At 48.7% G+C, this 16,462-nt stretch overlaps 1 protein-coding gene across 3 annotated transcripts in view; it reads right to left on the bottom strand.

Annotated features, from left to right (window-relative positions):
- The window catches only part of CEMIP (cell migration inducing hyaluronidase 1), a 163,094-nt gene extending 148,267 nt beyond the window's left edge, over nt 1–14,827 (bottom strand). The window contains exons 1-4 of one of the 3 annotated variants that reach the window (XM_057543264.1): nt 14,548–14,827; nt 13,531–13,745; nt 12,010–12,211; nt 11,222–11,428 (exon numbers count right to left, since the gene is read on the bottom strand). The gene's annotated coding sequence lies outside the window, so the exon portion shown is untranslated. The remainder of the gene's footprint in view (nt 1–11,221; nt 11,429–12,009; nt 12,212–13,530; nt 13,746–14,547) is intronic. The other 2 variants (XM_057543265.1, XM_057543263.1) reach the window with 2 other exon arrangements.
- Nucleotides 14,828–16,462: the final 1,635 nt, after the last annotated feature.

The raw sequence follows: 16,462 nt of genomic DNA, 5'->3' as shown, positions 1-16,462 counted from the left end.
TGTGCATTTCCTTATAGGTCTCTCTAAACCTCTGCTGTTCAATACAGTGGCCACCTGAGGCTAATGAGCACTTCAAACACACCTAGTCTGAATGGCGATGTGCTCTAAGTGTAAAATCACACCGGTTTCAAAGACTCGGTATGAATAGAAGACTGTAAACTACCTTGATACTTTCTATATTGATTAGCCATGGAAGTGACCACAGTTTGGATGTGTTGGGATAAAGTATGTTATTAAGATTAAGTTCACCTGCTTCTTTGGACTTTGTGTTGATGGGGCTGCTAGAAACATTAGAATTCCACATGTGGCTCACTTGACACATTTGTTTTGTGGACAGCACTGCTCTAGACTGCAGTCTCCGTGAAGGCAGAACTCGGCCCATTCTGTTCACTGCCGCATCCCCCAGGGCCTAGCACAGCATCTGGAATAGTATGAGCTGATTCCAGTGAATTGCTAAGTGCATGAATAAGCTAGTGAATGAATCCAGGTAAGCAAAGAAAAAACTTGTGGTTGAAAAGACAGTCCTATGGATGTAGTTACGGCAAGCCTGTAAACTTGCTCTTACTTTGTGTCAGGTAATAAGAGGGAGACATTTCTGATTAGGAACTGTTTGGAACAACAAGGTAGGGCCCCCCTCTTAAAAGCGAAGTAGGGCTAATAGACCATCAGTGGTTAAACTAGAGAAAAGTCACCGATAGCAGAAAAGCAGAGATAAACTTCTGAAGGGTCTTTGACCCCTGGTTAGACCATTGTTCAAATCCCCCAAACCAGGAACCCACTTGGCAACATTTTGTCCCCAAAATAAAACAATAAAGATAATAAAGATAACTTGACAAAAGCCTCCTGCTCAAATTCAAAGGTAACACCTGTGTTCGTAAAACTGTAATTAGGGGGGCTTCCCTGGTGGCGCAGTGGTTGAGAATCTGCCTGCCATGCAGGGGACACAGGTTCGAGCCCTGGTCTGGGAAGATCCCACATGCCACGGAGCAACTAAGCCCATGCGCCACAACTACTGAGCCCGTGTGCCACAACTACTGAAGCCTGAGCACCTAGAGCCCGTGCTCCGCAACAAGAGAAGCCACTGCAGCGAGAAGCCCATGCACCACAATGAAGAGTGGCCCCCGCTCACCACAACTAGAGAAAGCCTGCACACAGCAACGAAGACCCAACGCAGCCAAAAATTAATTAATTAATTAATTTTTAAGAATAACTAAAAATAGAGCTACCATATGACCCAGCAATCCCACTCCTGGGCATATATCCAGAGAAAACAATAATTCAAAAAGATACATGCACCTAATGTTCACTGCAGCACTATTTACAATAGTCAGGACATGGATGCAACCTAAATGCCCATCAACAGAGGAATGGATAAAGAAGATGTGGTACATATATACAATGGAATATTATCCAGCCATAAAAAGAATGAAATAACGCCATTTGCAGCAACACGGAAATGGACCTAGAGATTATCATACTAAGCGAAGTAAGTCAGAAAGAAAAAGACAAATACCGTATATCACTTATATGTGGAATCTAAAATACAACACAAATGAACATATCTACAAAACAGAAACAGACTCAAAGACATAGAGAACAGACTTGTGGTTACCAAGAGGGAGGGGTTTAGGGAGGGAAGTATTGGGAGCTTGGGATTAGCAGATCCAAACTATTATATACAGGATGGACAAACAACAAGGTCCTACTGTATAGCACAGGGAACAATATTCAACATCCTGTGATAAACCATAATGAAAAAAATATGGAAAAGAATATATGTATATGTATAACCGTCACTTTGCTGTACAGCAGAAATTAACACAACATTGTAAACAACTATAGTTCAATAACATTTTTAAAAATTAAAAAAAAAATTTAAATATTATTCATTCACTTATGGTTACCAAAGGGGAAAGAGGTGGGAGGGATAAATTAGGAGTTTGGGATTAACAGATATACACTACTATATATAAAATAAACAACAAGGACCTACTATATACCACAGGGAACTATATTCAATATCTTATAATAACCTATAATGGAAAAGAACCTGAAAAAGAATATAAATATAACTGATACTTTGCTGTACACCTGAAACTAACACAACATTGTAAATCAACTATACATCAATAAAAATTTTTTAAATTTATTTAAAATGTCATTCATTCATACATGTGTGTTAAGCACCAGCTCAGTTCTGGAGAGGCAGTGGTGAGCCAGGAGGACCCGGTCCCCTGCTCCCACGGATGCTGAACTTGGCACACAATCTTTTCCTCTGCACTCGACCTCTGGAGCTCATGCCTGGGCCATTCAGATGGTGTCTGCAGGACTGGATACTTCCCCGAGTTTACTGAAGTCTGAACGTTTGAAAATGCCCCCAGAAGTTACAGCACTGCCCTCTCCATTTAAAATGTCTACTAATTCAATCAAGTCTGTCAACAAATGGAAGAGAAATGCCATTCTATATACCTCGTACGCACCAGGTCACAACTCTGAGAAGTTTGCCATGTATTATTTCACTATTATTTGCCATGGATTATTCTCAGAATAATACACAATCATCCCCGTTTTAGGGGGTGAATAAACAACGAAGGCACCAAGAGGTGAAGTAACTTGTCCAAGCTCAGAGAGCTCATCAGTGGCGGAGGCAGATTTGCAGTTAGGTCTGCGAGGCTCCAAAGTTCATGCCCCTTTTCAGCTCATGACACCATCTCTAACATCCTATAATCAAGGAAAATATAAGCTAAAGAGCTTGAAAACATGATGAGGAAGGAATATAAAGAACAATTAATTCTGTAGTCAGCAAAATCTAAAGGAGTCTTTTCTGAAATACTTCCTTCATATTTCTCTCCATTCATCTGATTAGAACCATCTTGGAGATATTGATGATCTGAATCTAAACTAATATGTTTCTGTCAAGAGGGCAGAGCCCCAGACCTCGTGACCTCTCTCTCCTCTGGTCATTTGATGGGCCCTCTTAGATTTGTTGTAGGATGAAATACAGTCCTGGGTACAGGAGCAACACTAAGAGAATATCTGTGGATGGGTTTAGTTCACTGAAATCACCTAAATGTCTCATCGCAGTTACAGGGAAGGAAAGAGATGAAGGCTGGAAACTCACCCTGGCACCTCTGCAGACCAGACAGCATTCAGAGTATCTGTTTCATCCAGTTTCAGCTGGACTATTTGAACTGAACTAACATCTTTCGCAGCGACTGCTCTCTCCTTCCTCAAGGTGAGCCTCCCATGAAAATTCTGTCCCTTTCACCCACATTCCTTCCACGACTTCTGCTGCAGGTCAGTCAAACAAAGCAGTTAGGAATTTGCCCAAGAATCTGTGAAGAATTATGAAGGTGCTTACAAAAAAACCAGCACAAAGGCCACGGGATGAAGACTAGAACACTCTGACCCCACAGTGAGACTGGATACAGAAAGCAGGGATGCATCAGTCTGGAGGGATAATCGCGAAGACTCATGAGTCTCAGAACATTTTTCTCAAAGGCTTGGAGCTCTACCTGCAGAAGGACCAGACCTCACGTTGGCAGGGTCTCTGGCCACGAGATCCCTGAAATATTTCCAATTTAATGTTCTCCCTGTTGCCCTCTTGTCCGGGCACCAATAATTCACTGTAGGCAGTGCAGTTTTCCTTATTGCCTTTGCTGGGCCCTAGGAGCTACATTCTCAAGTGAGAACTGGTAGTCTGGAATGGACTTCCTGCCAAGACCACCCTTAGGACTGAGGAACACAAGCCCAACAAGCCCAACCCAAGCCACCTGCTACCAGGAACAATGGTCTAATGTCCAACTACTGATGACACCCCTCCCCTCGTCAAAGCCACTTACCTGAAAGGCCAAACGTCCTGACTCAGCTTTTAAGGACCACCACCACCTGCCCCCACTTTCACAGTCTCATTTCCAGGGAACTCCTAGACCTTCCCCCAAATATCTGCTTTCTAGATTCTCTAAATTTAGTTCAGGCTATTCCTGCCTTCCTAACCCTCCCTTCTCCAGCCAGCAAACTGGACACTCCTTCAAGGCCCCATCAGAACTTCCCTGGCTGTCCAGTGGTTAAGACTGCACTTCCACTGCAAGGGAAGCGGGTTCGATCCCTGGTCAGGGAGCTAGGATCCTGCATGCTGCACCGTGCGGCCAAAAATAAAAGAAAAAAATTTTTTTAATTAAAAAAAAAGGCCCAATCAAAAAACAGTTCCCCATGATGCCTTGTCTCTTTCCCCAGCAGTTATTTCTCATCAATCTGTAGTGCTTCCACTTTGTCCACACCTGCCTTACAGCACAGACTGTAGGTACCTGAACGCCTGTCTGTCCATCTCCTCAACTGGGAGCTTCTCCATGGCAGGGAGATGCCACGGGGTCATTTCTGAATCCCAGGTGTCCAGAAAGAATTGGTGAATCGACAAGTGTGTTTGGGTTGCCATTATTCTCAAACTGCCTTATTATGAATTACGATATTCCCCCAAACGTGCTTTCTCCAAGTTTAAGAATCAGGCAGCATCAGTCATTATTCAGAGCATGGGTTTTTGGACTCACACAGACCTGTGTCAACTCCATGACATCCAGGCAAGTGACCTCAGGTGGATCTCACAGAGTCTCCTCCACCTGATGCCTTGAGTTGCCTCAGAGTGGTCAGGAGGATTAACTGAGGTGATGTACGTAAAGTTCTCTGCATGGTGCCTGAACTTAGTAAGCGCTCAAGAAGCGCTGGATATGAATAAACATGATGGGAATAACCACAGGGCCACCAGAGTACAGACCTCCGAGAAGGTGATTGGCAGGCTCAGGGTTCATTCAATTCCCAGAGCAGAATACACAAAACTCAGCATCAACTCTATTCCACCGAGAAAAGTATATGCTTGTTGGGGGGGGGGGGGCGGGGGACGCGGGTTGGGACTCAGAGGCAGGACTCATGCATTTGTACATTTAATTCACATTTGAGTACCTACTATGTGCTAGTCCTTGGGAATAGAACAGAACATAAAAGAGTCTCTGCCTCTGAGCCCTGAATGAAGAAATGACTGCCTTATCCTGGGAGTGGCTGAGATGGGAGCCAGCCCCGTGCTCCACACGGAGGGGAAACCCCCGCCTTGCCCCACGTTTCCCAGAAAGTCCACCAAAGGGCCCTGTGTGAAGCGGACATTCCCCATTCAAAGTGCGACTCTACCCCTCTCTGTTCCCCTTGACCTTGGAGAGGTGATGTCCTCAAGCAACCTCAGCAGAGCAGAAGCTCAAGTTCATGCTTATTAAGCAAGATTCAATAGAAGCATCATCTTTTTTCCATGTTAAGAATAGCTTCTTGTTTAAAGTAACTGTATGCGGGGAATGTTTAAAGTAAAAATGAACTTCACTACCTGGTCATTCTCAGAAAATCCTGGGATATGTTTATATGTTACCATTTGTAACAACATTGCCCAACCATTTTAAAACTGAAAACAGATTTCAGCTCAGCCACCTGGAAAGCTCAAGTGTATGCACAGCCCACAGTTAGGTGGCCAAAGGAAACTCCCAGCTTCTTCAAAGCTGTGAACCAGATCGACGCCACCGAGATTGCTGTGCCTTTTTATTTTTACAAAATCACTTAAATGAGAAGAAATCCTTGCATGCGAAAGTTCCAAAGCCCAAATCCCACAACTGCTTTCTCTTTTGTTACCAGGAACTGAATTAAGAAATCTGGTAAACACAGTGTCTTCTTAAGAAGTCACAGACATAGTGACACATCCGCTCAGCATAACTGGCAAAACATTCTACAAGGGAACACCACAATTCCTTCCCCCTCCAAAAAGGAAGGTAAGGAATGGAGAAGGGAAAATATCGGCTTCAGACCACATGGACGTCTAAAGAGGACCCACATATGTCTCTTCTCCACTTTCCCTAAGATTTCTACACCCCCAGTTCAGATCAACAGGTAGGTTAAGAGCCGGAGACGCCTTTAACATCCCCAAAGCTTGTTTGTCTGTCTCTGGCACCGATGTCTGCATCAGAAAACATCAGAACAGAACCAGCACTGACGGTAAGGACTTTGACCTCCCAACAGGAATGAGCCCTAGAGGGGGTCGGTCGGGAGAAGGGTGAGAACTCAGCCATCACTATAGCTGATATTGTAATCAATATTTAACAAATTGAAATTAATGCAAAAAATCTATAGTGAATGAAAAATCCAAATGTTAAATAAAGACAGAACCAGTATTACGGATTTTTCTTTTTGCCTCTAGTACCTATATTTGCTTGTGTCTCACAGAAGGCTATAGAATCAACGAGCCACAAGCCCGGGGCTCAGCTGTGAGCACCCATTGGGTAGAGCCTGGGGACGGCTGTGGGAAGGAGAGAGAAAGGACCCAAGCACGCTCATGGCTTAGCAATGTTGGGCAAATAACAACCTTTTGCTGAGTAACATGGAAATAGATCTGAAACATATGGATTGAATTCCTCCCAAAATAAACACAATTTTTAAAGGAAAGGAAAAGTACTTAGCCACTATGTTTGAGGTTTTCCTGAACCCAAACCTTTGGAAAATTAGCATACGAGTGAATTAGTCAGGGGCTGTAACAGTCAGCTTTCCAACAGTTCGTCATAAACCACCAGTTTGTTTTTAAAACGAAAAAATTTAACAGTCTGCCTAAATCTGCTCCCCGGCTCAATCCTTTTGAGGTTCATTGTTGTTGTTCTTTACAGGAAGGAGAACAGTTTGGCATGCCCGCTGTCCCCTGGGAGGCTCTGGAGACCCAGCAATTTGGGGGACTCGAGGAGACCAAGCTGGGAACAACGGCCCGCACCACTCAGCAAGGACAAGAGCCCTGGAAAGAAGGCGGGTGAGTGATGCACTGGACTAAGAGCTAGACAGACACCCAAGATGTCATCCTGTACCAGCTCTGTACCCTTGGGCATCAGTGTCCTCATTGCCCACATGCAGGCCCCACTGCCCCCTCAGGGGGGTGGAGGGAAGGCGGGCATGCCGTGTGGCGAGAGCCGGGCAGCAGCCTCTGCACCCAAGTGGACAGCTCAGGCTCATCACTGGCCACCCGCCAGACAGTCCTGTGGGATCTAGGGAACCGGTGTCTTTGGTCACCCGTCCCAGCCTAAGTCCCGCCCTAGGAAGCAAGGGCAAGCTGAATCCCCACGCTTTGGGAGTCAAGCCCATAGTTCCGGGTGTTCCAGTTTCCAAGGCAATGGGGGCTGATACCAAGACCTCTGGACACGAGGCCATCTGGATACAGAGGCTGTTGATCACCAGCTCTCCGGCCTTCCCTGACACTGCCCAGTTCCATGGGTTGTTGGTCTGGCAGCAGAACAAGCCCCAGACAACTACAGATGCCCGTACTGGAGGGAACCCTCGTTTGCCCCTTCCCTCCATCAGGGTTCCTCACATACCCAGTGGAGCTCTCCAGACTGAACATGCCTTACTTTCATCACCTTAAATCAGGCATATGATGGTGCTTTTGGAGCTGGCTCTGTGAACAGAGGGAGCTCTTCAGATCCCTTTCTAAGGACTGGGAGCACCCATCAGTGAGGGGTGGGGCTCCCTTTGGGCCTTGTCCCATTTAGAGTATCAATTTTCTCCTTTAACAGAGCTTTATAAGATGCCCACAGGAGCTCCAGCTCGAACTGAAACCTTCCGCCTCACCCTGGGCCAGTGGAACTTTTCCATTCTTATATTTCTGGCTTACAGTCCCTTTTCAAAACTCACTCTTGGCTACATCAATGAAAAGGGATGCAAGATCCTGGGAAGAATTTGTTGAGTCTTATACCCTAGAAATATGCTTTTTTTTTTCTTGCCAGCTTTTATAGAATCTGAAAAGCCTTGTAAGATTAGAAAAGATTGAGTAACAAAGTTGAAAATAAAAAGCCCACTTCTGCAAGAAGCTCACAGCTCCATTTTCCTCCTCCGGTGGTCCTCTACGGCTGGAGTTTTTTGAAACAGCACCTGCCACGTTTCCTTCCCCACCCGTACCCCATATACCCCACGTTTGTTAGAGTGTCACACGGGACACTTCTGGTTTCTTTTCATTGAAAATTGTTGACACAACAACCAGCAAAACATCTAGAATGTGAAGAAGACATAGCAAGGCAAGCCACGATAAGACTAAGATAACACTCTTAATGTGACTGCCAAAAGCAAAAGGAAATGCTCCAGGACAGAGGTTTCCAAACTGTGTTCCTTGGAACCCATAGAGCTCTGTGGAATCCCTTGGGGACCTCAAGACAAAATCCAAGCCCCTACTCCCAGCCGCAGCCACATTTCCTCTGGTTTGTACATTAGGATTTAGTAAGATTTTATGGAAAAAATTTGGTTAAAGTAATTTTAAACCACTGGCCCAAGAAACAAAAGGCCCCAGAGACCTACAGCTGCCCGGTAGGACTCTCTCTCTTTGGTCAGGTGTGGCCCAAGGTCTGGGCAGTTCAGGTACAGAGCTTTGTGCAACTGAGGAGTTGCAAGAGGTTTAAGACAGGTTTAAGCCTGTCTATGCTTCTGGATCTTTCCCCATGGCCCCCTCTCTGTGTAGAATGCCTTCTGAACTCCACTTCCCACATTGGCCTCACCAGAAAAATCCCTGTAAACTCCTGCTAATCCTTCTAGATGCACCTCTTCTCATGCCCTTTCTCAGGGAAGCTTCCTGGGATGTCCCCTGGCTTTGCCTTCCCCCCAGCAGGCCCCCTGCCCACCACACCTCCTGACCCATCTGTCCTAGCCTCGGTCACACTGCATGGCAACTGCTGACATTGATGTCTGCTCCCCCCACGGGACTGTTAGCTCTGGAGGACAGAGACCATTTATTCAGCTCTGTCTCCCCAGTGGCTAACACAGGGCCTGCCCCGTAGAAGATGCTCAAAACCTTGTACTCAGTTTCTTCCCTGCTTCCAGATGTGGCAGTGGGTGACTGAATGCAACTGCACCCTTGCATCTTGGGCTGCAGGGGGCATCTCTGATTACCACCTCATCCCCACAGGAAGGCTACAGGGAGGGCAGCTGAGGAAGATAATTGAGCCTTGAATTCCATTTTCAGGTTCCAAAAAAAAAAAGTTGTGATCTTTAGAGTCAAGTAAAGTTGTTTAAATGTAAACAGGCATTCTCAGTGTCTGGAACCAGAGTGAGATGAAATTCCCGAAGTGATCTCTTAATACCACCAAAATTACATTCAAATGCCTCTGCCAGGCAAAGATAAATTGCCATTTGCACAATGGTCTTGCACTTAAAAGTAACTCGGTCCAGAGAGCTTTGGAAAATTTATTATGACCAGGAAAAGGGGAAACTCAAAGGGGTTCAAGATATTTAGTCTACTGATAAGACAGCTTAGGAGTGACAATAATTATCTCCAAGAATTTGAAGGGTCGTTAGAAGGTCATTAGGAGGACACAGGCCAGCTGGGCCCCATCTCCTCGGACATCAGAAATGGACTTAAATTATACCAAAAAGAGTTGAGCTGGCATCACAGAAGGTCAGCAGTGATGTAAGCCCTGGCGACCCAAAGGGAGCTCCACGGACCATCAGCATCACCTGGGAGCCTGTGAGAAATGCAGATGCTCAGGCTCCACCCCAGATCCACCTGATCAGAACTTGCATTTTAACAAGCGCCCCTGTGATCTGTTTGCCTATGAAAGTCTGAAAAGTCCTGCCCACTGTACTTTCCTCAGTCCCATGGGCTGGGTCCATGCCTTATAGCCATAAAGTCTCAGGCCAACAGCATGAACTCCTGACCCCAGAAAAGGCCAAAGGGTGCAGCAGCTTCCTGGGGAAGTCTGCAGCCCTCCTGCCCCCTCCTCCAGTGATGTCTAGAAACAGGAGAGGCAAAAGTCTGGCACAGATACTTTACATGCCGGAAGGACCAGTTTCTAGACGTGCCTTCCCTGTAACACAAAATGCCTCGTGGCTAAGCTCTTTTAGGGACAGCTGAGGGAAAGAAACACACAGGGTTTTCAAAAGCAGTTGTCTGGTCAAAGCACTTTAAACCCGAGTTAGATCTATCATGTGGCTGTCCTTGCAGAAGATTCAAAGATAATGCCTCAGCAATATCCCCACGCAAGGAGCCAGACTGTCCGGAGCTAAAGAGAGGAAACCTGTTCTGAGTAAGTGCCAGTGGGGGAGGCCGGCTGCCTGTGCGCCCCACTCACCCTCCCCTACCGAAGGCTCCCACACCTGCAGGGGGTGGGAAGTGAAGGATGGATTCGGATGCCTGGAACCAAGCTGAGCCTAGAGAGGGGCCCTGGAAAATAACAGGGGCAGGGGAGAGCAGCAACTCCTCTCCCTCCGGGTAGGGAAGTGTGTTTCCTGGCACCGAGGGAACTAAGCAGAAAGCAAATGTATATTTGATGACATTTCTCTGCGTGCAGCCTCTCTTCTGAAGAGCCAGGTTTGAACGAAGCCTCGCACCAAAGCAGACAGAGGAAAAAGAAGGATAGGGGACCTACCAGAGAGACTAGGATGGCCCTTGGAAGTGTAGATAATGAGAGTCGCTATGATAGGCACCAGAGTCCTATCCAATTTAACGAAATATCCACATGCCAGGCTTTTGGGAAAGGAGGCTCAGGGCCCAGCTATCAGCTGGCGAAACAATAAAAGGGAACTCAGTATTGAGAAGTCTCCCTCCAACCCATTACCATCCTAACCTCCTACTAACCTAACCAGATACGAGAGTAAGAATGCGATCCTTTCCTGTTCCCTGTTCAGAGGAAACTGAGTGGCCTCCATGTAATGATAAAAACCAAGCAAAAGGAGACAACTGATGCATTACTCGGATGAGACGATCCATCTGGGTATCTGCCGTCGTGTGGAATGAGAGATGTAGCCTAGACTGATCATGGATATAGGCTCTTGTGAATGCAACCCATAAACACAACTTTGTTCCTTTTAGGAACCCAACACACATGCTTGTATTTCTCTTTTGATTTATAACTACAAGTGCAAAATGTTTTTATCCTGTCAAATTGTGCTCCTCTGTCAATATCACAGAAGGTACTAAAAGGGGGTCACTTAAGCGGCGGGCTTCAAAGGAGGCTCAGAGTAACTGAATTCACCCCTGTCATCCCGCCGGCCTTCCCCACTGAATGCCACTCTTGCCATTTGATCCGTCCGTCCCAGCCACACAGACACTGCTGCAACAGGCAGAATGTCACAGGATCTGTGAAGAGCCCCTTTCTGCCTCTCATGCCAGTTCCTCCCCTCTTTGGCCCCTATACTCCAAAAGTGTTCTGTAGTTCAATAGTTTTCCTACCAGAAAGTCTTGTGTGCTGGAAATCGGAACTGCATGGGAGTCCAGAGAAGAGAACCGGGACTTCAAGGTCAGCCGGGGCCTACGTCGTCCTGCTCTATTCACATTACCGGGTAGACAAAAGTCACAGAAAGATTCCCAGCATCTGCGGACTGCATCCTTCAGTTCCACTCCTTTCAGATGGAGGGAGCTAAGATTACTTCTGATCTACTAAGGAAAAAAAATATGGAAAATCTAAGAGGCCCAGAACGTGAAACTGGCAGAAACACACACACAGAGACACGCACTCATACACACATACATTTTGTGGGGGAAAAAAAATCTAAGTGTAAGATTGGACCCACTACAACTCCATTATCCAAACTTCTGTGGTGTGTCACATATTAGGGATTTCTACCACACAGACCCCCGAAGGTGGAGCTGGAGGAAATTTTCAAATCTATCTGAGAACAAATAAGTGGTAAGCCACCAGGCAGAGCGAGTGCGTGTCTTGATCAGGGTCTCACAGCCAAGCAAGGCTCAAGCACAAGGGAATGCGCTTCCTGCCTGGTAACGACCACTCAGGGGTTTCCTGGACCAGTTGCTGCCCTAGTGCAGCAACCCCTCACTTCATCCTGCAGGAATCCAGAAATGGGGCTGTGGAGGCCAATCTCCATCAACACCCAAGGGAACTTCACCTTCAAGAGGACAAAGAGGCCCCTAGGAAGATCCTGCATTCTTTTGAGAGAAGAATCAGGAAGAATTGATCATTTCAACCAGAGGGCTGTGATAAGATTCTGAAAATTACTTACTTTATCTTTTCTCCAAGTGGTACAGGTGGGAAGAACAGGCAACTGATTTGTTTCATGCAAAAATTCTTCCATTTTTCTTTGGTGAACAAGTTTTGTTTGTTTTGGTTTGTTTTGTTTGTTTCCACATTGTGATCAACTTCAGCACTTTCATCAATTCCATCAACAAGTTCTCGAACATGAATATAAAGTGGAGCTGGAGTCCCTATCAAACAATTACTAGGTTAGGAAAGAGAATAGACGGCTGGTGAACATAAGTCAAAAGCAGTGCACAACCGTCTTTAAAATATACCTATAATCGCTACCATTTTAAGAGATTTCTCTGTTGTCAGCACCGGTATAAGTGCTTTACACTGTTCTACTTAATTCTCATCAGCAACTCTGCAAGGTAGATTGTGTTGTCCCCAGTTTACAGATGGGGAAACAGACACAGAACTTAAGTGACTTTCGAAAAGTCACACATGCTGCTCCAAAAGTAAATAAATAAAGATGCTTAATTGTTTTTACTCTCCATGGGCCTTCGCCAGTCACAAACAGAAGCAGATCTTCAGAATTTCTTGCAATTTTAAAATGAAGGAAGATACATCTTCTGTATAGGTGAAAATGACAAAAAGAAGAGCCCCAGCCAATGTCATCTCTTATCAGAGAAGGGAGATGTTTAATTTACTCAGATTAACCCCTACAGGTTCTCCCCACCCTGTTTCCAAGCAACCAACTTGAAAAACCCTCTACTGGGCTAAAGAGGAACCAATGGAAGCTTCTTAAAAGTGTTATGGACCTGGGAGGAAATGATTAGGATCGGAAAACAGCATAGTTGCTTTTGCAAATGCATCCAAACTCATTCTCTATGCACGTGTTCTGTCTGATTCTTCTCCATTCTGTCACTGTAACTGTGAAACTAATATCGCCTCCCAATACCATATTTACTAAATAATTTAATAAAACGGAACATGACCCTATATCATGCGCAGAAAACAGTTTGAGGGAGGTCAGTTAGGTCTGGCATTGTGTCACTGCCTCAGTCAAACGCTCAGGCGTCACACAGTCATAACACCTCGGAGGGCCCCGTGGGGCTGCTGAAAAGCCAGAGAAGCGCACCCGCGACACCATCCCGGAGGTCGTGTATAGAGCTCAGCTGCAGGCTGATCTAGCAGCCGGTCACAAACCACGCGGGCTCCCTTTATCTTCCTTTTGAGTGGCTCACGTCTCCTTGGGACCGGACACCGAGGGCTCCCGCAGACTAGTGGTCCCTCTCCTCCTGCCGTGTGCGCCTACTCTGAGTCTGGGAGGAAAGCCGCGCGACTTCCCCGGGAGACCCAGGGCCACAGACCGGGAGTGGAGGAAGCGGCTGGGAGCTGTCCATGGTGGCTCCGCGCCTGGGCACGCAGAGCCGCCGGCTCCCGCCCCCGGGCGCGCCCGGGATAACGCTCCAGACCGCCGGAATGGAAAGAGAGACTCGCTCCCAGGCTGCAGCCAGGCACTGGCTCACACATCAAAAGGTTAGTTTAAAAAGGGAGTTCTCACCTGTGGGCAGCGTTGGCTGCATGAAGCAGGACTCAGGACCTCAAACCCGGCTCCTGGCGGCGCGCCGGGGACGGCAGCAGTGTTGGACCCTTGGGGAACGGCGGCCGTCTCTGAGAACGCGGACAGCGAGTCTGCGGCGGAGGACCTCGGCGCAGTGAGCTCCTTTCTCAAGAGCACATGCGTCCAGCCGGGTCCATTCCAGAATGTTTCTGGCCCTGGTTCCCAGAGCGGCGAGCTGGAGACCTGGCCACGGCCCTGGCCTGCACTCCACCAGGTCCCTGACTTTCTTCCCAACCTAATATGACCTTTCTTGGAGCTGACGACCCTTGCCAGGGACCGCCGAACCCTCTTGCAGCGATGGCAGGTTGGGGATCTCAGCCTAAACAGCAGTAGGGGCCCTCGTGTCATCTAACATTCAATTGCCTCCACCCGTCGCGTGCCAGAGCGATGCTGGGTGCCTAGCGCCGTCGGGGAGTGCGCGAGCGTGTAGGCAGCGGGAGGCGGAGGGGAAAACCAGAAGGAAGACCGTGCTGAAGGCCGAGCAGCAGGGCGCAGACCTGTTGCCAGATGCATGCCCACTCATGCACAGTGTGAGCCGGCTCCTTGTGGGCTGGACTCCGCGACCTGACCCTCGGAGCAGTCCCTCCTCCGCAAGACACTCTTTGGGGCGCAAGCCCCCCCGAGACATTCAGAACGGGGGAACTCTAAGGAAAAAGGGTATCTGCCCCCGGCTGGATGCGCTCCGGGGACACTGGAGCCCCTGACACCTGCTGCTTGCAAAGGCTCACACGATCTCACAGAAATCCCACAGCGGACAGAGACAAGGACGTGTGCCCCTCAACAGACACGTGGACAGACAGACAGAGGCGGACCGCACAGCACTGAGTGGACAAACAGAAGCCAATGACGGGTAACGTTTTCCCTATCACTGGTGGAGGCGCCGAACCCCCAATCTGCCCTCCCCTCTGAGGCTGGGCAGTACGCGCAGCCCTGGCGCGCCGAGCCCGGCCCTCTTACCTCCCGGTCGGTAGCCAAGACAGTGGCACGCCTGGCGAGCCAGAAGCGCAGCGGCCGGAGCGGTGGGTGGCACACTGACGGGCCCTGCGATCACCCGGGACGTGGGCAAGCGGACTGGTAGTTCGTCTGGGAAAACAGGGCTCAGCCCCTGACCGCGCTCAGCTCCTCCGGCCCCGAGCGCCCCGCCGCCGCCGCACGCCGCGCCACTTGCGTTCGCCAGGCTCAGCCGGGTTGCAACGCGCTGCGCTCGCCCGCGCTCCCCGGCCGCCGGCCAGAGCGGCGCCTTTTATAGCGAGCTGCCGCTTCAGCCGGCCGCGCCGGGCTGACTCCTCCCCGGGGCCCCTGACGCCCGCGCGCCACCGACCCGCCCCCCGCTGAAGCTCCCCCCCTGCCCAAGTGGGGCGGGGGCCCCGCGCCCCGGCCGGACCCGGGCGGGCTCTGGCGGCCACTCTGGGAGACGCAGACCCGAGCCTGCGGAACCCGGGCGCGCGGAGTCCAGCGGCAGCAGCCAGGTGAGGGCGCTGGAGCCCAGGACTCGGGTGGAGCAGCCGTAGCGGGCCGCCCAGAGCCTGTTCTCCGGACTCAGAGGCCTTAGGGTCGCCGGTGCGCAGGGTTAAAACCCCGCTCGCGTACAGTGGTAGGAGAGGCTATGGAGGAGAAAGTCCCGCGTATGGAGCAGAATCGCGGGGAGATAAGGTTCAGGGTTATTAAGACTCAGAATCTTTTTTTTAACTTAGGGTGTAATAGGGAAGAACAAATCTGACCCAATATTAGATGTTTCTTTTACTTTAACCTGTGTATTCTATTGCTTTTGCTTCGAGTTAACATTGTTGCCAGTAGCCTGAAATATACAGGATAGCCCGTGATAAACCTCTGACCTTTAAGAGTATGACACTTTTTCATGCATAAAGTGATAGAAAGTTGCAGAACAGAGAATAACAGTTGTCTTGTTGGAGGTTTACAGGAACATCGTGACCTGACCTAAGTGGACAGCTGCAGGAACAGAGGATTCCTACACCAAGAAGTTTGCAATAACCAACCACGCCCCTTCCTCACCTTGCCTTTAAAAATGCTTTGCTGAAACCCTTTGGGGAGTTCTGGGTTTGGGGGGGCACAAGCCACCTGTCTCCTTACATAGCCCTGCAATAAACCTTTCTCTGCTCCAAATTCCCACATTTCGGTTTGTTTGGCCTCACTGTGCGTGGGGTACATGAGCTTGCATTTGGTAAGGAGACAGTGGCCATAGAAAGACATCCTGGTCTAGGACCTAGCATTCCCTCCGAGAGGAAAAGGCATGGGGCCTTGGGTTGAAACCGGAGTCAGACACGCCAGGTATGTGACTGCCCACATGGATCTTAACCTCCCTGGGCATCAGTTTCCTCATCAGGAAAATGCGTTCTCTGATGCTTCCTTACTGACTGGTAGGATTTAAGTGAGGTCACAATAGTACAGGTACCTAGCACACAGCAGGTCTTCAGTAAGTTAGAATCCTTCCCGTTCGTGGGAGAGAGCTCTGTACCTCTCTAACTGGACAGACTGAGGTCCTCAAGGGTCAGAGCAAGAAGGCATGACTGCTCTAGATATTCCCCTGCCCGGGGAAACAGTACTAGTGGAAAGAGCTCATAGCAGGTCCCTGGGGCACGTGGAGTCTCCTCTCAACTCCGCCACTAACTCACTTTGTGATTTGGAGCCCTCTACTCTCCTTCTCTGTTTGTTGTATTCCCTCCCACTTTTTTGGAGCTTACAACTCAGCCCCTCACCTGTTTAACTGGAGTCCTCCTAGGAGATATATTCCTTTCTCCCTTCCAGCCAGTGCCGTGTGCGAACCGACCCGGCAGGGACAGTCCTCATTCTAGGCAGCACACACCGCTTCGTGAATCTATGTCTGGGCTTTGGGGCCATAGTCAGAAGCTGC

This window comes from Balaenoptera acutorostrata, chromosome 3 (assembly GCF_949987535.1).
Source record: "Balaenoptera acutorostrata chromosome 3, mBalAcu1.1, whole genome shotgun sequence".
Lineage (NCBI taxonomy): Eukaryota > Metazoa > Chordata > Mammalia > Artiodactyla > Balaenopteridae > Balaenoptera > Balaenoptera acutorostrata.
The sequence above is the reverse complement of the archived record's forward strand: the minus strand, read 5'-3'. Positions and strand labels throughout refer to the sequence as shown.